A 23,815-nucleotide genomic window follows, 5' to 3' on the forward strand; every position below is an offset into this window, starting at 1 on the left:
TAGATTTTTGATTTTAAAATAATTTCATAAAAATTTGGCATTGAGGTTTTTTGAGACAAGGAATTCAAATTTTGAAAAATAAATTTTGGCGGTAAATAGGTTAGATTTTGGGTTAAATAGATTTTTTAATAATTTACTAAAAACACCCAATTTGATAAATAAACCTTGTTATAAAAATGCAAAGATTGTAATATAAAAATAATATGTACCTTTATATTTATTTCTAAACTACCGTTTTTAAGTAGGTACCTATGTATTTTGTATAACACCAGCAGCAAAAAGCTCATTTTGGCGCCCACCAAATAGGAGCGTCCGCCTGCAGTGCATCACTTTCAGGCCCGATATCGCCGGCCCTGTGTGGCTCAATGGTAAGAGAGCCGACCTTTGGATCCAAGGGTTCTGAGTTGTGAATCCCAGCTGAGTATAAAAAATGTTTCTTTATTAAAAATCAGTTAATATAAATAGTTTCTATCCTTATGGGATAGGTGAAGGGAGTGCAGACGTTCGGATCCAATTAGCGTCTCTTAAAGACAATGAAGTCGACTTTACTCAAGTACCAAGACATTTACTTAACACACACACACTACACATTACACTATAATCTGAATGTGAAATCAACTGTACCATCCCAATGGCCAAAAAAATTACGGAGATGAAAACGTTGTTGAAGGAATAATTACCCAAGCGGGAAAACTGACAGCTGATGAACAACGTTTTCCTTCGTTAAATATCGTGAGATGAAAATATAAACCAAAATTTTTCGATTATGAACATAGAAAAAAACATTTCATGATCCACAAACCGCGTTTATATTATATTTTTTTTTAGAATAATTGGTCAAATTCGTTAAATAGTAGATTTGATGCAATGTTTTATTATGATAATGTTTTTGGTTTTTTGAGTGATATTTTTAAATTAAGTACCATGATATTTTAAAACATTGTCTTGCTCTTCAACAAAAGATTGATCAATTAAAGATTAATGCGACTGATTTATTTAGCGAGATAAAAGCTTTATAATTAGGTTCTTTAATTGCCTAACTCATCAGATCCACTTGATATTCTTCAATATATATTTGAAAATATAACTTCATCTTTAGCAAATATCACTGTTTCATGAAGAATCATCCCTCATTTTACCGGTGTCTGTTGCTTCTGGTGAGAGATCGTTTTCAAAATTCAAGTTAATTAAAAATTGTTTGAGCTGTACTATGGTACAGGAAAGATTATCCGGTTTGGTAATATTAACAATCGAGCAAGAGCTCGTCAATAAAATTGACTTAAACACCCATTTAATTCAAGTTAGATTTAAGGGCGTTGGCGCAAAATTTCGCGCCAATGTGTTTTAATAAATGCATTAATTTTTTCGAATCCTGAGATAACTAAATATGTAAGAAATTTTTGAAAAATCTAAACGCAGAATGAAAGAGGGCCGAAAGTCCTTGAAAACTTCTATATTGTTTATTTTAATAAATTACAGGAGTGAAGAAAAAGAGAAAATTTAGTGTAATTTTTAATTTCAAATATCTCATTCAAAAGTACTTTTTGGTCATTCTAAGGGACTTACAGCCCTCGGTAATAATGTAATCTTTCATTCTGCGTTTAAATTTTTCAAAAATACCTATTAGTTATTTTAGGATTCGAGAAAAATTAATGCATTTAAAACACATTGGCCCGAAATTTTACGCCTACATCCTTCACTATTATACATAATATTAACGTTTTATTTGTTTTTTGCCATTATCAGGAAATTAGTTACAAGAAAAATAAAATTAGAGTTCTTGCAATTTCTGTTGTTTTATTAAGAGTAAAAAATAAAAAATTATAGATTTATTTCATAATTGGATAAAGGTAGATTTAAAGGGCGGCAAAATATATCCAGCACGCGGGCGCCGCTCAACCTTGCGGGGGCCCTGAACAAACATTAGATCTAATGAAACAAACGAGTATACCAAAGAAATCCGAATTAGGATAGAGAAGGCTAGAAATGCATTCACTAATATAAAACGAAATATTATGTAGTAGAGCCCTCAGCCTAAATCTTAGAGAGCGAGTACTAAAATGTTATGCATTTTCTGTTCTTTTGTATGGTGCGGAGACACGGACTCTTAATATACAATGTCTCTATAGATTGGAAGCATTTGAAATGTGGACATATCGAAGAATGCTGAGAATCTCCTGGAAGGACAGAGTAACCAATGAGGAGGTACTAAGAAGAATACAGAACAACAGGGAGATACTGGATTCCATCAAAATAAGGAACCTTCAATACTTCGGTCATATAACACGTGGTGACAGATATGAATTCCGAAAATTAATTATGCAGTGAAAGATTCAAGGAAGTTTGTTGGGTGCTTAAGTTTGAGCTTTATACATAAGGTATGAGAAGAGTATGATCCAGTCCGCATATAGCCCCTGGATATGATCTAATGATCTAACTGTTTGGATTGATGATTTCCAGCGAATAATACTGAGGACAAAATCGATTTGATTTTTAGACCTATCTCCAGCACTTTTTCAAATGTAACATCAACGTACATGGTGGTTAAATCGAGTATTCGTAATATAGTTCAGAGAAATAAGGAAAAAAAATATCCTGTTGGTAACACAACCCCCTCCAGGCTGAAACCAAATTTTTTGAGTAGTATGGACATCTATAATAATACCCTATATGTTTCCTGCAGCCGATTTTGATGATATACTGATGTGATCTTGATTATTGATATGAGATAATATTCTTATATGTCACTTAATTTAATCAATGTATTAATACTAATCTAATTAATTAACCAGATCACATATCAATATGTTTTCAATCTCAGGGCGAATTATAAATTAATTACTTACTTCCGTGGCTTCTAAATATTTCTTAATGGTTCCTAATCGGGATAGAAAAGAAAAGAGTAAAAAAAAAATACACATATGGGTTACAATTATAATCAAAATATTTTTTATTTTATTTAAAAGGTAATCAATGCTTGATATTTGCTATTTCTTATTATTCTTAAACATAACATTTACAAATGGGAATCTTATTTCCTTTTGGTTTTCTATTGAAAGTTTTTATTAACATTTAACTATTAGGAGTTATTAGGAACAACTCTATTTAAGTTTGATGAAGCTTTTCTGATATTATTGATTATGTTATTCAATTTTTTTATGTGGAATTTAATACGAAAAACCCATACATTCATGTCCAAACAAATGAGACTGACCTTTTCCTGGTGAACTGAAAATGTCCTCACACAAAACCCTTTCCTGCTATCCTTGGCTGCGATCAAACCTCGTCCTGGCTTCCAGTGATGTTCTCCTTTGAAAAACTAGCTCGAATAGCTCTCGTTCCTGCTTTTGTCGTGATGCTGTGTTCTACCTTTTTCGAAACTGCTATCAGCTACCGGGACACTCTGGGCTCAAGGAGGTTCTTTTACTCTCGACCTGGCCTACTTCTCGTTCCACGATAGATACTCCACACTCACGGAACTACACCGGCTATCTCACTCCTCGAACACTACCGTCTACTACTCGACTTCACTTCTCGACAGCTCAAAACATTCTGATCTCACTTTGTCATCCATTCACCTACTTTCTAAATATCCCTTCCAGATTCACAAATCAATCTTCCACCACCAACTCTCATTCACAGTATTCCCCAAAACCAATTTTTAATCTTTCTAAATATGCTTAATGGATTTCAAAAGAAAATATTTAATTCCCATTCTAACTTACTTTCTATTATTTACAAATTTTAATGACCTATTCTCTCTTTCAAATGAGTCTTATTCAGCATAGGCTAATGATCGAAACCTTCCGCGAAAAACGATAATGAACTATCATCTATTTCACTGAGTTTTATTTAGCATAGGCTAATGATCGACCTTCCGAGAAGAACGATAATGGTACGCGTCATTCACTTTGTTTATCTAAGCACATTGTTCCGAGTTTCGTACGCTTATTCTAATCACTTCTTAAAATTAAATATAACAATTTGTTGTATACGGGTTGTTCTAAATTTATATGCCCGTGGTTGAGAAAATTGAAAATATTTTATATTAAAGTGAATTTTGTTTATAATTATCAAATTTTAATTTTTATATCAAATAGAAATATAACAAATCCCCGCCTTGTATTCGATAAAATTTATCTGCATTTTTAAATAAATTTTCTCGAGGCAAAACCAACTCCCTGTATATTTCCTTACTTTAATCTATGTCTTATACCCTAACTTACTATCTACTTCATGTAATTCTGTCTTTTATTCGTGATATTTGTATACATCGTGAATATTATAAATTCCTCGGATCTTTTCCGAGTTCCTGTGCCTCAACTCATAACTATTTATTCCATTTTCATTATTCACGATGTACGGGCCTTCGAAAACAGGCATCAACTTTGCGCAAATGCCACCAGGAAGATTTGATACTCGTAATGCCCTCACGAGTACGTTTTCACCCTTTTGGAAAGTCACTGGTCTTCTTTTTCTATTTTGTTCCTGTCTTTGGATATATTTTTCGTTGCTTCGCCGTAATCTTCTCTGTACGGTTTCAATCACCTGTTGATATTCTTTTGGCTCTTGGTCTTCCCATGGCCTTATCGGCAGTACACCCTTCATGATGTATTCTGGGGTCTCCTTTGTTACTGTGCTCGGAATTGTATTTAGATACCTTTCTATTTCCGCCATTTTCCTGTCCCAGTGGCGATGTTGACCATCTGTTGCAATGCGAAGAAATTTCGTCACTTCCTGTATGAGTCGTTCCGAAGGATTACTCTGTGGATGCCTGATGCTGACAAAATTTGTCTCTATTCCTCGTTCTCGAAGTTGTCCTTTGAAACGATCATTTCGGAAATACGTTGCATTGTCCAGTAGGATCTTTTTTGGTGTTCCTACTATGGCTATAAAATTGTCGATTTTTCTTAATATTTCCTCCCCCTTTGTGGTGCGGCAACTATATAATTTTACGTATTTTGAAAACACATCCACCATTACCAGAATATGTTTGTTCCTTTTAGTGGTCATAATTAGATCGCTTAACATATCTATTGCTACAATGTCTAGTTTGTTTCGGGCTTCAATATTTTTGGCAACATTTTCGTTTTTGAAATTCCGACTCTTATATTTTTGACATACATCGCACTTCTGGGTAATTTCCTTTGCAATGCGGTAATCCTGTCGGCTGATGTAATTTTCCCTAAAAACGAGCCAAACTTTTCTGCTACCGATATGCCCATTGTCCTCATGTAATTTCTTTATTATCTTTTCGGCCAATGTCTGTGTCACTAAATATAGTTCCTTTCCGTCTATTCTCTTAAAATATATGTCATTTTCTACTTCCGCTCTTCTTTTCTCTCTTTCCTCTAGGTCTTCTTGGTTTGTCCTTATCTCATTTAACGAATATATCCCTTCTTCTTGTATTAATCTATTTAGTCCCACCTGTAGAGTAATTGTTTCCTTTTTTCCCGTGTCCTCATCCCGTGTTAGAGCGTCGGCTATTATGTTGTCTTTTCCTTTTATATATCGGAACTCAAAATCATACTCCTGTAATAATAGAATGCCTCTATGTATTCTATTATTTACTAATCTATTCTTCATGATATGTACTAAAGCTGCATGGTCTGTTTCGATTGTGAATTTTGCTCCCAATAAGTAAAACCTCAATTTGTTTACGCAATATAGTACACTGGCAAACTCCAATTCTGTAACACTATATTTTCTCTCATGTGTTTTAGTCACTCGCGATATAAAACATATCGGCACTTCTTGGTCGTTTTGTATTTGAGACAGCACTCCTGCAAATTTTTGTATGGACGCATCAGTTCGGAGTGTAAAAGGTAAATTGTAAATGGGGTGGTATATTTTCGTTCCTTTTGCGAATTCTCGTTTTAATGTTTCGAAAGCTTCCTCCTGTTCTTCTTTCCAATTCCATTTTATTCCTTTTTTAAGCAACTTTATCAGAGGGATTTCCTTTTGGCTCAAATCGGGAATCAGTTTTTTAAAATAATTAATCGTGCCAAGAAAACCTCTCAATGTTTTCAAATTCGTTGGTCTTGGGTATTCATCTATGAGCTTGACTCTGTCTTCGGCTAATCTTACTGTTTTGGTGTCCAATTGAAAACCCAAATAAATGACTTCTTTTTGAAAAAATTGACATTTTTCAATGTTTAATTTCAATCCCGCTGTGTCCAATTCTTCCAGAATTATTTCTATGTGTTTCAGATGACTCTGAGTATCTTGTGAAAAAATTAATAAATCATCGATATAATGAACTATGAAATCTTCGTGGCGATTCAAAATGGTATGTAGAGCTCGGACGAGTGCAGCACAAGCACTCTGCAATCCAAACGGCACTACCTTAAACCGGTAGACAATACCATCAATAGAAAAAGCGGTGTAGTTTCTACACTTTTCAGCTAACGGTATCAACCAAAAACTGTGTTTTAAGTCAATTTTCGAAAATATGTGTGACCCGGTGATTCTTCCAAAAATGGCCTCGATGTTTAGAGGTGATTCATATTGTGATACAGTGTGCTGGTTGATATTCCTGGCATCTAAACATAATCTCAATTCTCCACTGCTTTTCTTTACTATCACAATCGGGTTAACATACGGTGAATCACATCTTTCGATGATTTGATCTTCCAACATTTTATTTATTTCTTCTTTCACCTCTTGTCGATACTTGTATGGAATTGGGTAAGTCTTTGATCGAAAATTTCCCAAGTTTTTCACCTCAAATGAATGTTCGTACTTTTTAGCCACTCTGTTTTCCTCATTGATCAAATTTTCGTAGTTTCTTAACATCAACCGCAATTCTTTTTCTTTCCCTTCTCCACATATCAATTTTCTGTCTTTTTTCTCAGATTCTTCACACATGTTTACCGTGCATTCTGCATCCTCGTTTGCATATACCTCCTCTTCAAATACCACTGTTTCAATCATATTCTTTTCACTTTCATTTTTTAGCTTTATTTCTTCTTCTCCTGAGCCCGTCTCTTCTTTTGAGGAATCCCAGGTTTCCTTTGTTTCTGATACTCTCAAATTTTCTTCTTCTGGGCTCAACTCTTCTTTTGAGGAGCCACAGGTTTCATTTTCTTTTATCTTTTTCTGACCTTTTCTCCTTTTTCTTCTTTGTCCTTGCTTCGCTGCCAAATTCATTTCCACTGTTTGTTCTTTACCTGATTCGTCCGTATTTTGTTTCTCATGTTCCTTGTCCTGTTCTTTTTCTTTTTCTTCTGTTAGTTTCATCGTATTATTTTTAAAATCTATCACTACATGTTTTTCTGCCAATTCGTCCACTCCTACTATCATGTCATGTGACATGTTTGGCATTATTACACATTGTAGTGCATACATATTCTTGCCCAGTCGTACCATTACTCGTATGCCTTCATTTATAGTTGCCAATGTCCGTTTGTTTGCGCCCACTAAATTTACCCTAGGTATTTTATAAATTAAATTTGTTAAGTTAACTTCTTCTATTAGTTTTCTGTTGACCAATGTTATTTCAGATCCAGTGTCTATCATAACTTTAATTGGTTTCTCGTTGATAAATCCATCCACAAATTTTAAATTAATTCCATTTTTCTTTTCGTTGTTTCCTGCCAATTTAATAAACTCCTTGGGGTGACAAAAGATTCCTGTTTGATTTTTGGTTTTTAGTGAGCGCCGTCGTGAAAAGACGCCGGTTGCTCATCGTTGTTTATATTTTCGTCATAATGTCTCTCTCCGTCATATTCATCTGTCTGGGTATTATTTACTTCTCTTCTATTTTCTCTTGGTCTGTCGGATCTGTTTCGGTTTTCTCGATATCCCTGTTCATTTTGTCTACCATTATTTCTGTTTTCTTGATTTGAGCGTGTGGTGTTTCTATTCTGGTATTCTCGATTTCTGTCCTCATTCCATTGCCTATTTCTTTGTTCATAATTTCCTCTTCCGTTGTCTCTATTTTCGTTTTCCCTTCTGGGATTAAAATCTCGTCTTGTATAGTCCCTCCTATTTTGATTTCTATCTCTGTAATCTTGTGTTTCTCGGGGCCTGTAATCTTCTCGCGACCTTCTTGATTTTCTTTCTCTTAGACGTGATTCTCTTATTTGTAGGAATTGGCATAAACTATCTATGTCTTTGTAATTTTGCAATGTGATATGGTCTTCCAGCGTTTCCTCGAAATGTCTTGCAATCAGTTCGACTAATTGTTCCGATGAGTAATTATATTGTAAATGTTTTGCATTATTGTAAATTTGCAAAGCATATGTCCTTTCTGATACACCCATCCTATCATTGTATTTCCCATTTTGCAATTCCTTGTTAATTTCCAATTGTTGGACTTTTCCCCAGAAATAATTCAAAAATTTTTGTTCAAATTGTTGCCAATTGCCGAATTCTTCTTCTTTACTATCGAACCATAGGCTTGCTTCATATTTGAGATGGTTTCTGATAGTTTCTTTTGCTGTTTCGAAATTTCCGATGTGCTGTATTTTCTTTTTCAGGCTATTTATGAACGGCACTGGGTGTAATCTTCTTACGTCCCCGCCAAACCTTATCTTCACGTCATCTGTGCTATGTATAACCATTTCTCTTCTTTCTCCGACATTTTGTTGAGTATTGATTTCCGCAATCTTTCTTTCCACTTCTTCTATGTCTGCTTGAATAGCGTTTTGCAACTTGTTTTCCAAACTTTCCATTTCTTTTTTCTGGCAATTCGTTATCTCCTTTATTTTATTTTGAATTTTCATTTCTTGTTCTTTCATCTCGTTTTTCATTGTTGTCAAACATCCTTTTACTTCCTTTTCATACTTTCCTATGCGTTCCTCCATTTTATTGTTGTTCTCTTCTATTGCTTGTTTTGTTTCCTTCTGATTTTCTTGCATTATTCTTTTTGTTTCCTCTATTGCTTGTTTTGTTTCTCTTTGATTGTCATCCAGTTTTTGTTGTGTTTCATCCATTTTTTGTTGTGTTTCATCCATTTTTTGATCCACTTTATCCATTTTCTTTGATGTTTCTTCCATGGCTTGTTTCGTTTCACGTTGATTTTCATCCAGTTTTTGTTCCATTCTTTGTGACTGGAGTTGCATCATTTGTAATATTTTATCTATTCCTGATAATTCTTGCTGTTCTGATGCCATGATTGTCGTGTCTAAAATGTCTTCTTGGTCTGAATTATTCTCTTGATTTGAATGTTCTTTTTGTTTTTTTGTGGTCTTTGCTTTGGCTTCTTGTCACACACATTTGTTTTCAAGAAGTACTGTCCCCGCCAAATATGAAATTTTACTAGTATGTTACCAAGACGACTTTTTCTCACCCAAATATTATAAATTGTCAATAAATATAGGAAATGTAATATCGTAAAAATAAAATATTAAATCAGTTATGTAAAATTTGTACCTAAAGAGATCTAAAATTTTATGTTATCAAATGTAAGTATCTCACTTTTTACCACAGGCATATAAATTTTCAAATACCGGCTTTATTCTTTCTATCCTTCAAATTTGCCACTAGAAATACTTTATAATGCTTTCCACGTTGGACGACAGTTGATGTGATCTTGATTATTGATATGAGATAATAGTCTTATATGTCACTTAATTTAATCAATGTATTAATACTAATCTAATTAATTAACCAGATCACATATCAATATGTTTTCAATCTCAGGGCGAATTATAAATTAATTACTTACTTCCGTGGCTTCTAAATATTTCTTAATGGTTCCTAATCGGGATAGAAAAGAAAAGAGTAAAAAAAAAAATACACATATGGGTTACAATTATAATCAAAATATTTTTTATTTTATTTAAAAGGTAATCAATGCTTGATATTTGCTATTTCTTATTATTCTTAAACATAACATTTACAAATGGGAATCTTATTTCCTTTTGGTTTTCTATTGAAAGTTTTTATTAACATTTAACTATTAGGAGTTATTAGGAACAACTCTATTTAAGTTTGATGAAGCTTTTGTGATATTATTGATTATGTTATTCAATTTTTTTATGTGGAATTTAATACGAAAAACCCATACATTCATGTCCAAACAAATGAGACTGACCTTTTCCTGGTGAACTGAAAATGTCCTCACACAAAACCCTTTCCTGCTATCCTTGGCTGCGATCAAACCTCGTCCTGGCTTCCAGTGATGTTCTCCTTTGAAAAACTAGCTCGAATAGCTCTCGTTCCTGCTTTTGTCGTGATGCTGTGTTCTACCTTTTTCGAAACTGCTATCAGCTACCGGGACACTCTGGGCTCAAGTAGGTTCTTTTACTCTCGACCTGGCCTACTTCTCGTTCCACGATAGATACTCCACACTCACGGAACTACACCGGCTATCTCACTCCTCGAACACTACCGTCTACTACTCGACTTCACTTCTCGACAGCTCAAAACATTCTGATCTCACTTTGTCATCCATTCACCTACTTTCTAAATATCCCTTCCAGATTCACAAATCAATCTTCCACCACCAACTCTCATTCACACTATTCCCCAAAACCAATTTTTAATCTTTCTAAATATGCTTAATGGATTTCAAAAGAAAATATTTAATTCCCATTCTAACTTACTTTCTATTATTTACAAATTTTAATGACCTATTCTCTCTTTCAAATGAGTCTTATTCAGCATACGCTAATGATCGAAACCTTCCGCGAAAAACGATAATGAACTATCATCTATTTCACTGAGTTTTATTTAGCATAGGCTAATGATCGACCTTCCGAGAAGAACGATAATGGTACGCGTCATTCACTTTGTTTATCTAAGCACATTGTTCCGAGTTTCGTACGCTTATTCTAATCACTTCTTAAAATTAAATATAACAATTTGTTGTATACAGGTTGTTCTAAATTTATATGCCCGTGGTTGAGAAAATTGAAAATATTTTATATTAAAGTGAATTTTGTTTATAATTATCAAATTTTAATTTTTATATCAAATAGAAATATAACAATACATAGTTATTAACAAGTGAAGATCAAAAAACAGTAAATTTTCGCTTTTTTCGTGTATTACCAAAAAGTTAAGCATTTTAAACAAATTTGAGAGCAAAAACTCATAAATAGTATAAGAAACTTCAATATGGCTTTCGCTGAATATGTCTATCCTTATTGGTTGCTTAGAAAATTGCAAAATAAATCATAAATTTTGAGTTTTTACAAATATTCCTAACTTATGTAAAAATTAACTCAGAACCTTCTTATTACACAAAATGCTGAGACTTTTGGTGTTTAAATCATACCCTGAATTTCAAAGCAGTCGGTCAAATAGTTTAAAAGATATTTAATTTGTTTTTCCCAAATTATTTTTTTTTGCAACACTAGGAGTCAGAAAATGATGAAGTTACAGTAATACTTTGGATAGTTTATGAAAGAAGAAGATTTACACTAGTAATTTAATTTAAAAAATGACAAAAGATAATTCTAAATATTGCAAAATTATTTTGCAAAGACATGTGAATTAAAAAAAAAGGGGGGGCTAACTTCGTTCCTAACTGTTCTAGGACAATTGTTTTTCTTTCTAAATGTGTATAAAAATTCTTCTTCTTAACGTGCCCTATCAAGTCCCCTTGACGTTGGCGATTAACATGGCGAAACTGTCTCTGTCTCGAGCTATTCTAAATAGGTGTTCTGCTTTCTTTATTCCTGTCCACTCCCGGATATTCTTCAACCAAGAGGCCTGCTTTCTACCAATTCCTCTGCGTCCTTCGATTTTACCCATCATAAAAAGTTGAAGAATATTATACCGGTCTCCCCTTACTACGTGTCCAAAATAGGCCATCTTTCTATATTTGATATTATCAAGCAGCTCGCGGGTAGCATTTGCTCTCTTAAGGACTGCCACATTTGTCAGCATAGCCGTCCATGGTATTTTCAGTATACGTCTCTGCAGCCACATTTCAAAGGCCTCCAAACGGTTAATGGTGGATATTTTTATTGTCCATGCTTCGACACCATACAAGAGGACTGACCAAATGTAGCATTTAATCATGCGCTTTCGAAGTTGAAGTTGCAAGGTATCATTACAGAAGAATGACCTCATTTTTAGAAATGTCGTGCGGGCTATCTCGATTCTACATTTTATCTCTTTATTTGGATCTAGTTGTTCAGTAATATGGCAACCAAGATATTTAAAACTGGGTACTCTTTGAATTATATGACCATCAACATATAACCGTGGATCTTGATGGGCCAAACGGCTAAATACCATGTATTTTGTTTTTGAACAGTTTATATTTAGGCCAAACTCTCTTCCCACTGTGTCAATGGCATTTAAAAGGTGTTGTAATCCATTTATATCATCACTTAAAATAACTGTATCGTCTGCATATCTGATTGTATTTATCAGAATTCCATTAACTTTCACACCCCAATCCAAATTATGCAGCGCTTCCTTAAATATTCTATCTGAATATAAATTGAATAACAGTGGGGACAGTATACAACCCTGTCTGACACCTCTTTGTATTTTGCATATTTCTGTTGATTTTCGATTTATGCAAGCTGTCGCTGTTTGACGCCAGTATAATTTTTCTATGATTCGTACATCTTGACTATCAACTCCTTTATCCTTTAATATTTTAATTAATTTGTGATGTTGTACTCGATCAAAGGCCTTCTCATAGTCAATAAATACAGCAAAGACATCTTTCCTTTGATCTCGGCATTTCTGCAATAACACATTTAGAGCAAAGAGTGCGTCCCGGGTTCCCAGTCCATTTCTGAAGCCAAATTGTGTTTCATCCTGGTCTTCTTCACATTTATCTCTGATTCTACTGTGAATGATACGTAGAAAGATTTTCAAAGTGTGGCTCATAAGACTTATCATTCTATAATCGCTACAGTTTTTTGGACGTTGTTTTTTTGGTAGGGTTATGAATTCGGACTTTAACCAATCTTCAGGGATATCACCAGTCGAATAAACATCATTGAAAAGTTTGACTAGTATTCCAATAAAAATTCAGTCTTTCTAAATATGAAAAATAATTTTTCTACGGGTAACGATTAAAATGTTATTCTAATTGTTTGTAAGTAAGCAAAGAATCGACATGTTCTTGCAAAATAATTTGACACTGTTTAAAATTACTTTTTGTCATTTTTTTTAAATTAAGTTAATAGTATAAATTTTCTTCTTTCATAAACTGTCGGAAGTAATACTGTAACCTCATAATTTTCTGACTTATAGTGTTGCAAAAAAATAAATTTGGGACAAACAAAATAAATAACTTTTAAACTATTTAACCAATTGCTTTGAAATTTAAAATATAATTTAAGCACAAGAGGTCTCAGCATTTCGTGTAATAAGAAGGTTTTAACTTAATTTTTACATAAGTTATGAACATTTATAAAATCTCATATGACTTATTTTGCAATTTTCTAAGCAACAAATAAGGATAGACATATTCAGCGAACGCCATATTGAAGTTTTTTATATGATTTATGAGTTTCTTATTCTCAAATTTGTTTAGAATGCTTCACTTTTTAGTAATAGACGAAAAAACGAAAATTCACCATCGCGAAAAATATGATATACATAGTTTATACCTATGTGTATCATCAAAATCGGCTGCAGGAAACATATAGATTATTATTATAGACGTCCATTGATACTACTCAAAAAAAAATTTTTCGGCCTGGAGGGGGATGTGTCACAAGAAAAATCTTATTTCTCTGGACTAATAGAGGTTGACATACGAATGTGAATAAAAAAATGTCATACCAACCTTTCAAAACTAAAAACTGCTCACACACTTTTAAATAGGATGTGTGATACCAGCTCAAAACAAATATTTTTTTTTTTTTTATTGAAAATTTACCGCATCCACCAAGAGGTGATTAGCGGGAATACAGTGTAGGAGTACAGTTCCAATAACTTACAATCTATAATATAATTCTATGAGTTTTAAATAATTATCGATATTATTATCTATAATTACAGTATGTATCTTAAATTAAGAATACAGTGTAGGTATAACTTCAGTAATTTAGATTCTATAATATAGCCCTATACATTTTAAATAGTTTGCGATATTGTCATAGTAACCATCTGTGCCTAAAAGTTTGTTGATGTTGTTAGGAATATTGAATCTAATTCGTTCATTTGTAAAAAGTGGACAGTCAATTAAAAAAATGTTTTACATTATTTATTTCGTCACAAATTTCATATTTAGGGGGATCGTCTCTTGTAAACAGGTGAGAGTGCGTGTATCTTGTGTGACCTATACGCAGACGTGTGATAACAGTTTGAAGTTTTCGGGCTCGTATTCTCGATAGCCGCGGGTAAACATTATCTTTGATTGTTCTTAAAGATGTCTGTGAATATTTCCATTCTTGGTTCCATTTACACGTGATTAGATTTCTAAAGTACGACTTTATGTCACTCGCGAGATTTCGACACTCCGTTACCTCTGTTTCGACACTTTCCGACACTTTACGGGCGCACTGATCTGCTGCTTCGTTTTCATCGATACCAATATAAGATGGGATCCATATGAAGGTAATGCGTCTGGAATTTTCTTGAGCCTCTTCTAGTTCAGATTTTACCATTTTCTCTAGGGGGTTTTTAGGATGCACATGATTTAAAGTTTGTAAAGCACCGAGTGAATCACTTAGGATCAAGCATTTTGGTATTTTGTTTTTGTTGACATGTTCAAGGGCTGATTGGATGATTTGAAGCATGGGTAAACGATGGAAGAGTCCATCAATATTCCACTGTAATATAGAGTTGAAAATTAGGCATCGGAGGAAGATAATTCACTGTCAGTGATATCTTTACCTAGATAGTGATTCAATTTATTTTTAAGTCGGGTGAAGCGATGTTTCGTAGTTTTGTCTGATAGGTATGGGTAAGATATGGTTAATAGGTTTATTAAACCGGGGAGATCGGTTGTGTATTCCTGGATAATTTCTATAGGTGAATTGTTACCTTGGGTATTTTCAATTAGCATTATTAGCTGATCATAGTTTAATGGGAGTGTTGTGGAATTTTTATTCATGAAAAATTTAAGTGCGTCAGGAGTAGGTGCTGTGCGTTTAGGTTTTTTGGGCTTTTGGATGTTGGTTTGACGTGGTGTTTGAAGGAGAGCAAACGTTGGATTATTAGTATTCAGATTTTCGATGGGAGGGGATAACGTTTCGTCAATACTTCTTTTCACAGATGTACTGGATGATTCTCCTATGATTCCGAGTGAAGCTTGTTGATCCATTACTTCAGAGGTTTTTTCACATGGATTTTTAGTGGGAATGTTCTCTTCGGTGGGAATTATTTTGCTCGCTTCAGAAGTTGGCAGTAGGGTTTGAGGAGTAGAAGAAATTGAAGAAGGTTTTTGAATATTTATGTTGTTTGGATCACCGTCTTCAGCTTGATGTGATTCAGTATGGGAGAAAAGTTGTGTGTTCTGTTGCTGTGGCGTAGATTCGGTGGTGGTGGTTAGGTCATATGAGATAGTAGAGTTTTGAGATAACACATTGTCTGTCACAAGTTGTGTATGCTGTTGCTGTGGCGTTGATTCGGTAGTGGGAGTTGGGTCATGAGAAAGAGTAGAATTTTGTGATAACACATTGTCAGATGAAGTATTGGGGCAATTTGACGCAACGTGTCCAGCCTGTTTGCATACGAAACATTCCATCTTGTCCGTTGAAAGAAAAATTCTATTATCATTGCCTTCAAATGAAATTAATAAGGAGGTGTGAAGCTCGAAATTATCAGAGGGTGAAAAGACATACACTTGGCGGCGGAAATTGAGGATGTGGGAATATTCATCACCTGGAATTCCTGCTCTAAGGAAAGACACTGGGGAGGCTATTTGAAGACCAAGACTCTTGATTGCATTTTCTGCAAGTTGGTGGGGAATATAAGGAGAGATATTCGAGATTAATATTCTTTTTGTCGGGGAGACAAGTTTCCTAATACTTAAAATTAGGGATCCGATTTGGATAGTTGGGTGGGACTTCAGAAGTTGATCAACGAGATTTGGGTTGGCTAGATATATGCAGATTCTATTATTTGAGATTCTGGAAGCAAAGGAAATATTTTTTGGTCCGATGACATCACCAATAGCTTTAACGTAATCTAGAAGTTTAAGGTTTTCTTCTGCGTGAAGGACTATGGCTTGCTCTTTTTTGGGTAGGGATGGTGGTTTCGGCGAAGATTTTGCAGCGTTTACGTACGAAATTGATGTAGTAGCTTGAGTATTTGTAGCACTTTGAAGGGCCATGGTTGAGGTAGAAACTGTAGGATTACTGTGTATGTTTGTACTTGTCATGCAGATACAGACAATAGCTTCGTGTTATATTTTTTCTTTAAATGGTTCTGGTATCAGAATTGCATTCAAAGCCATTATGCTGGATGGTCAGCAAGAACCAGCAAACTGGTGAAACCAGCCGCTGGTATGCACTTTTTATAAATTAAATACAATTTATAATGGTTTAATAATATAAAGAAAGCAATACGTACAAATTTTGTCCAGAAATCACTTTTTAAAATACACTATTAAATCGAAATCAAATACACTAATTACTACTGATAAGGTAAACTAGATTTTAATTATACTTGGCACAGGTCTTAGTCGTATGAATGCTAGAACAAGACTTCCAACAAATATTTTTATTCCCTATTAAATACGTTATTTGAAAGCTTTCAAAATATATGTGTATTTCTAAGCATTATTAAAAATATAGAATTAATTATCTAGGATACATTCAAGGAGGAGTAAAATAAAGAAATTGGAGAGGAAGAAAATGCTCGTGGATAAAAATATAAGAGATTGGAGAGGCGTGGATACATTTTTGCTACTAAAAGATCGCATATCTTTTGGCAATAATTTACTATAAAAATATTTTGATGTTTTTGCAGCTTTTATTCTTCATTTTCATTTCGATTCAACATCGCCAAATTAAACGTTTATTATTTTTAATGATTTTTTTATCCACAGTAATTTTACTACACAATAACATGGATTAGTTTTTTCACCATTTACAAGCATCATCAAAAGAATAACAGACAGTACCTACTTATTAATTATTATTTTCGCCACCAGACCATTAAATCCAAACCAAATACAAAAGACACAAAAATATTCAGGTAAATTATAATTTATACCAATGGTTATGCAACTATTATCATCTAGAATCTAAATGATTATAATTTAAGGTATCCTTCGAAGCACTATGGATAATAACCGGTGTCAAAAGCACAATGGAGTATAAAGTTGATTGACGGGAAGAGCAATGGGTTCTAATTATCTAAACATTTTTATCAGGAAAAAAATTAATTTAGGAACAAAAAATAGAATATAATTAATATACCAGAAATTGGCAGGTACCGAATATTAAAAAGGTCAATAATAACATCTAGTCGACAGTGTTGTTTTCGCTGTTCTATCATGATAGTTTTTTAACGGTAGATGACCCCTAGCATCAGGGGCGTAACAGAGGCCCCCGCAGCGTGAAGCTTGCGGGGGGGCCCAATCGAGCAAGGGCCCCATCTTGTCGTCTGATATTACATATGCAAAAATCTGTTATAGGTACATATTTGATTTTACTTTGTGTGTTTAAATTTAAAAACGTAAATTTTTAAATAGGCGTATTCGGCAAGTGAATCATATCATATCTAGAAACTTAATCCTTTCCAGTCTCACGAACTTTTATGGGTGACGACAATAAACTATATTGCTTTGTACATGACTATTGAAAGATTTTAGAATTGCAATTTGCCGAATTTTAGGACAATAGTTCTAAATCTAGAAATGGGTTTCTCTTTAATATTTACCTACCTTTAGTATTTCGATACAATTATCCAGAGGCGTAACATAGGCCCCCGTAGCATAAAGCTTACGGAGGGCCCCAATATGTCAAGAGCCCCATCTTGTTATCTAATATATGTAAAAATGTGTTGCTATATTATTTGCATACATACCTACGTTTTTAAGCAGTGCAGTATTGAAAATAAGTTGTCCATCCGAATTAATAAAATTGTAGATCTATATATTCGCTGATAGTAGATAGTGCACGAAGGAAGTTGTTTATCTTATAGAATAATACTAATGTAATCATTTAGTAATTTTTGTTCTATTTTATTCTATAACAATAAAGATGAAAAATGTAAGCCGTCGTAAACAATGCATGAATACACCAATAGCTCAGTACATGACAGTTTTGGAGTGAAATTATCAGCGTCACGGTCGCGATGGACGTATTTGCTTGACAATTTGAATTTAGGTTCTAGTTACACTCCACTTCAAAGTTGGATTTATGCCGTTGGTTGCTTCTACGTCGGGGGGTGACACCCCTCCTTGGAGTGAAAAACATACGTTCAAAATAAGTCCGGAAATGACTAATTATAAGCAACTTTTGTTCTATAGTGTTTCTTTATCTATGTTAATACTTTTCAAGTCATTTGCGAGTGAAAATGTTTATTTTTCAACAAAGAAACAAGGTTATCAGACGGGTTTTTTGCAAATAACTCAAAAATAAATATTTATCGAATTAAATATTAGGTATTGAAAAAATATTTGTGGCAAAAAGTAGCTTATAAGATACAAAAAAAATGTAGGTACTTATTCATGAAGTCTATCGACAAAGCACAGTTGAAGCTCATGAAAATTTATTCTTATTTGTCCAATTCCAAATCGAATGTTTCAACCTGAAATAACCAAAAAATAAAGCAATTTTCGGCAAAAGCTTATTAAAACTTTTTTTAAATGTTTAAAAAAAAAGCTTTATTTTTATTTTTCATAAAAGTTCCTAGCACCAAAACTGTACGAGTTACGCTCAAAATAAAGCTGGCCCCTTTTTTTGGTAAAAAAATCGTGAAAATCTGCCCCTATTTCGCACCCCAAATAAAATTTATCATTAGCGCTTCACCATTTACTTTAAATATTTATTGTTTATATGATCTGTAAGTTCGACCGGTTCAAAGTTCTTATTTTTGAAAAAATTTGGTTTCATATTAAAAAAAGTTTTTGGAAAAAGGCCTTTTTTTCTCAAAATAACTTAAATAGTATTAGTGATACGAAAAATCTGAAAGAGTAAAGAAATGTAGGTCCTGCTTTTATAAATATTTTGGCTTTATTTTGTTTTCTTTAAGACAAAAATTGGTTAAGATATGGCTGTCTAAAATTTTCATATACTCGTGATTAGTGACTCGTTCAAGCCCTTTCAACTAAAACCCTTTTAAAAATAAGCACTCTGAACCGGTGAAACTCTAATGAGTTTCCCTGAAAAGTATTTCATTTTTGGTTATGTCACGTTAAAATAATCGATTTGGAATTTGACGAATAAGAACAACCTTTCATGAGCTACAACTTTTCTTTTACTGAGTCGATAGACTTCATTTTTGTTTCATTTTTTTTATAAGTTAGATACATTTTTGCTAACAATATTCTTTTCGATCGAATGCTGACTCTTTTAACTATTTGCGAAAAATCGCCTAAACAGTTAATTGTTTTTACTCATAAATAACTCGAAAAGTCTTGAGTTGACCAATTCGGTGGTGACAGTGAAAATTACACGGTATCTCCTTATTTTACGTTGATTTACTGGGCTGTAACACATACAGGGTGAGTCATGAGGAACTGTACATACTCCTACCTCGTATAGAGGCTCCTATGGGGAATAACAAATGGCCATTAAAAAGTGTCTGCTCCCCTTGTTTAATAATATACAGGGCGAGGTTCGCATTTTGACAGAAATTTATATTCGTCATAATTTTTGAACGGTTCGGTCGATGTGTCTCTTATTTTGGTCAATCGTTACACTATTACCACCTAATCAACTGATTTATTCAAACTAAAAAAAAAACAGGTCCGGCTTTAAAAAAATAGTTCGTTTCAGTCTTAGAAAAAAATTTTACCCTGTATATGCTTTTTGAAAACTCTAATATGAATTTTACAAATTAGACAAATAGGCAATTAAAATGGCATATTTATTTTTTTCCCCACACGATTACTTATTTTTTTATAAAAAAATCAAATTTGACTATGAACTAAAAGTTTGGTAAAGTAAACCACAGATTTAAAAAAATTAACTTTTATTACAAAAATTAACTTTTTTTAACAAATATTTGATTTATGTTACCACCAAATCAACTGATTTATTCAAACTAGAAAAAAATCAGGTCCGGCTTTAAAAAATTAGTTCGTTTGGGTTTTAGAAAAAATTTCACCCTGTATACGCTTTTTAAAAACTCTAATATGAATTTTACAAATTAGACAAATAGGCAATTAAAATGGCATATTTATTTTTTCCCCACATGATTACTTAATTTTTTATAAAAAAAATCAAATTTGACTATGAATAATAATTAAAAGTTTGGTAAAGTGAACCATAGATTTAAAAAATTTACTTCTATTACAAAAATTAATTTTTTTTTAACAAATATTTAATTTATGTTACCACCCAATCAACTGATTTATTCAAACTAGAAAAAAATCAGGGCCGGATTTAAAAAATTATTTCGTTTTGGTCTTAGCAAAAATTTCACCCTGTATACGCTTTTTGAAAACTCTAATATGAATTTTACAAATTAGATAAATAGGCAATTAAAATGGCATATTTATTTTTTTCCCCACACGATTACTTAATTTTTTATTAAAAAATCAAATTTGTCAAAATCGGAATTTTAACCTAAAAATGAAAAAAAAAAAAGATGAAATCACGGTTTAACTCGCTACAACGTTCCATTTAAAATTTTTTTTCTGAAATTTTTACAGCACATATCTCTTACCATTGTGAAGACTATGACAATTGTTGTAGACTTTCAGTCTTCTTATCGTAAAAGTTATGAATTTTTAAAAATAAAAGGTGCAGATTCGTGAATTGCAAAGTTAAATCGCAAAAATTAAGTGAAAAAATTTAAAATTTATCTATTTGATCACGTCTATGTTAAACTATAGAGTCCAAAGAAAAGTGTTATGGGGAGTTTTAGATCTAGACGTGTTATAGAAAAAGAAATGATGAAACTTTAAATTTTAAGAAAAACGTTGTTTAATTTTTTTTATTTTTATGGTAAAATTGCGATTTTGACAAAATTGATTTTTTAATAAAAAAATTAAGTAATCGTGTGGAGAAAAAAATAAATATGCCATTTTAATTGCCTATTTGTCTAATTTGTAAAATTCATATTAGAGTTTTCAAGAAGCGTATACAGGGTGAAATTTTTTCTCAGACCCAAACGAACTAATTTTTTAAAGCCGGACCTGATTTTTTTCTAGTTTGAATAAATCAGTTGATTTGGTGGTAACATAAATCAAATATTTGTTTTAAAAAATTAATTTTTGTAATAAAAGTTAATTTTTTTAAATCTATGGTTCACTTTACCAAATTTTTAATTCATAGTCAAATTTGATTTTTTTATAAAAAATTAAGTAATCGTGTGGGGATAAAAATAAACATGTCATTTTAATTGCCTGTATGTCTAATTTGTAAAATTAATATTAGAGTTTTCAAAAAGCATATACAGGGTGAAATTTTTTCTAAGACCCAAACGAACTAATTTTTTAAAGCCGGGCATGATTTTTTTCTAGTTTGAATAAATCAGTTGATTAGGTGGTAATAGTGTAACGATTGACCAAAATATGAGACACATCGATCTGACCGTTCAAAAATTATGACGAATATAAATTTCTGTCAAAATGCGAAACTCGCCCTGTATATTATTAAACAATGGGAGCAGAAACTTTTTAATGGTCATTTGTTATTTCCCATAGGGGCCTCTATACGAGGTAGGAGTATGTACAGTTCCTCATGACTCACGCTGTATAGGTATTTGTTACACATGTCACATTTAGTAATTTTTTAAAGGGGCCCCATTTCCAATTCTGCGGGGGGGCCCGACGGAGTTTGTTACGCCACTGCCTAGCATCAGCAGTGGTTTAGTTCAAACTTGATAATAGGATCCATGGAAGATGGTTTCAAAAATGGTTTTAGTACACCATAATCTTAGATTAGATTATGTGAAATAGTTAAGGCCATTCAGCCTCTCCTCCCTTCGACATGTAGGTACAGATCTTTTGTACAAACCTAAATCTAATTAAACTCTAGGATGCCAATACTTCTGGTGAAGTTGATTATCCTCCTAGGTCACTTGTTTCCTATATCAGAGGGCCCTAGAGTGACCTCTTCTAGGAATTTTAGTCGTTTGCAGAACAGTGCTATTAGCCCAGTCGGGATAGCATTTGACCTTGCATTACGAGCTGCCCCAAATTTTATTTTTATAATCTTTAGGGGGGTCAATAGTAGTATAAATTTAAAATCTCGACTGAATTTGACCTTTGCGTTAACCGCCATCTTGATTTAAAACGTGAACGGTTTTTGTTCAATATCTCCGCCATTTTCAACTTTTCGACAAAAAGTGTAGAAACTGAAATTGTTGCAAATACGATTTTCTAGAATTTTGTTTATTATAACTCTTTTCGTGCGGTCGATATTTTCCGAGTTATGGAGAAAAAAATAGTGACAGTTAAAGCATAATTATTGATTTATTGAATTATCTCGTTTATTATTAGTTTTACAACAAATTTGAACCTATACAAAAATGAAGAAAAGTAAATTTTGCACAATTTTAATTTCTTTCATTTTTTTTTTGATAAATCAATATTTAAGGTAATACGTACGCGGTAAATGCGCGAGCGTAACACCTGATTGATTTTATAGCAACTGTTTTTGTTCAATATCTCAGCCTTTTTAAATTTTTGGACAAAAAGTGTAAGGACTGAAATTGTTGCAATTACTTACTACAATTTTTCGAGAGAACCAGTGGCGGGTCTACGAGGGGGGATGAGAAAATTCTCCCCAACAAGGTCCAAAATTAAAAAAAAATTATTGTTGAAATATTTAAATAATATGTTAGCTGACATGAAACTTAATAATCAACAGACAAATTCTCAAACCCGCTAGTTAATAAAACTAAGTGAACTTAATGGATGTAAGTTATTATTTATGTCTTTTATGTACTTACATAATTTGGTTGGTGTTTCATTGAAAGTTTCAAAAATTCAAAATTCAAAAATTGTATAAAATATAATCCTCTTTATTTTTGTTTATGTACAGTTATGTCGTAAAGTTAAAAATAAATTAGACAATTCAATAATTATGCTTCCCCTCCGCTTCCACTATTTTCCCCCTTAACTTGGAGAATATTGATCGCATAAAAAAATTGTGGAAAAGAAATTGTAGGAAATTGCGTCTCCAACAATTTTAGTTCCCATCATTTTTGTCGAAAAGTTGAAAATGGCTAATGCAACGGCGGAATTCAGTCGAGATTTTAAATTTACACTACTATTGATCTTTCCTAAAGGATAGAATTATAAAATTTGGGGCAGCTCAAAAACAATATTCAATTTAGTAATTATGCTCCCCTCACCACTTTTTACTATTTTCCCACTTAACTTCGGAGAATATTGACCGCATGAAAAAAATTGTTAAAAAGAAATTGTACGAAATCATATTTGGGACAATTTTAGTTGAAAATGGCGTAAATATTGAACACAAACAATTGCTACAAAATCAATCAGGTATTACGCTCGCGCCATTATCTCATACGTACTACCTTAAATATTAACTTTAGCAAAAAAATTTAATATATTAAAATTGTGTAGAATTTAATTCTCTCTATTTTTGTATAGAAACATTTTTGTCGTAAAACTAATAATAAACGAGATAATTCAATAATTATGCTCTAACTGTCACTATTTTCCTCCATAACTCGGAAAATATCGACGACACGAAAAAATTGTATAAATAGAAATGATAGAAAATCACATTTTCAACAATTTTGGTTGTTATACTTTTTGTCGAAAAGTTGAAAATGGCGGTTCTCGTTTAAAATCAAGATG

General features: G+C 32.7%; 1 protein-coding gene across 2 annotated transcripts in view; it reads left to right on the top strand.

Moving 5' to 3' along the window:
* LOC114330903 (farnesol dehydrogenase-like) overlaps positions 1-23,815 on the top strand; it is a 131,048-nt gene that overhangs the window by 34,449 nt on the left and 72,784 nt on the right. The window lies entirely within an intron of this gene.

The sequence above is a fragment of the Diabrotica virgifera genome, chromosome 1 (genome assembly GCF_917563875.1).
Source record: "Diabrotica virgifera virgifera chromosome 1, PGI_DIABVI_V3a".
Lineage (NCBI taxonomy): Eukaryota > Metazoa > Arthropoda > Insecta > Coleoptera > Chrysomelidae > Diabrotica > Diabrotica virgifera.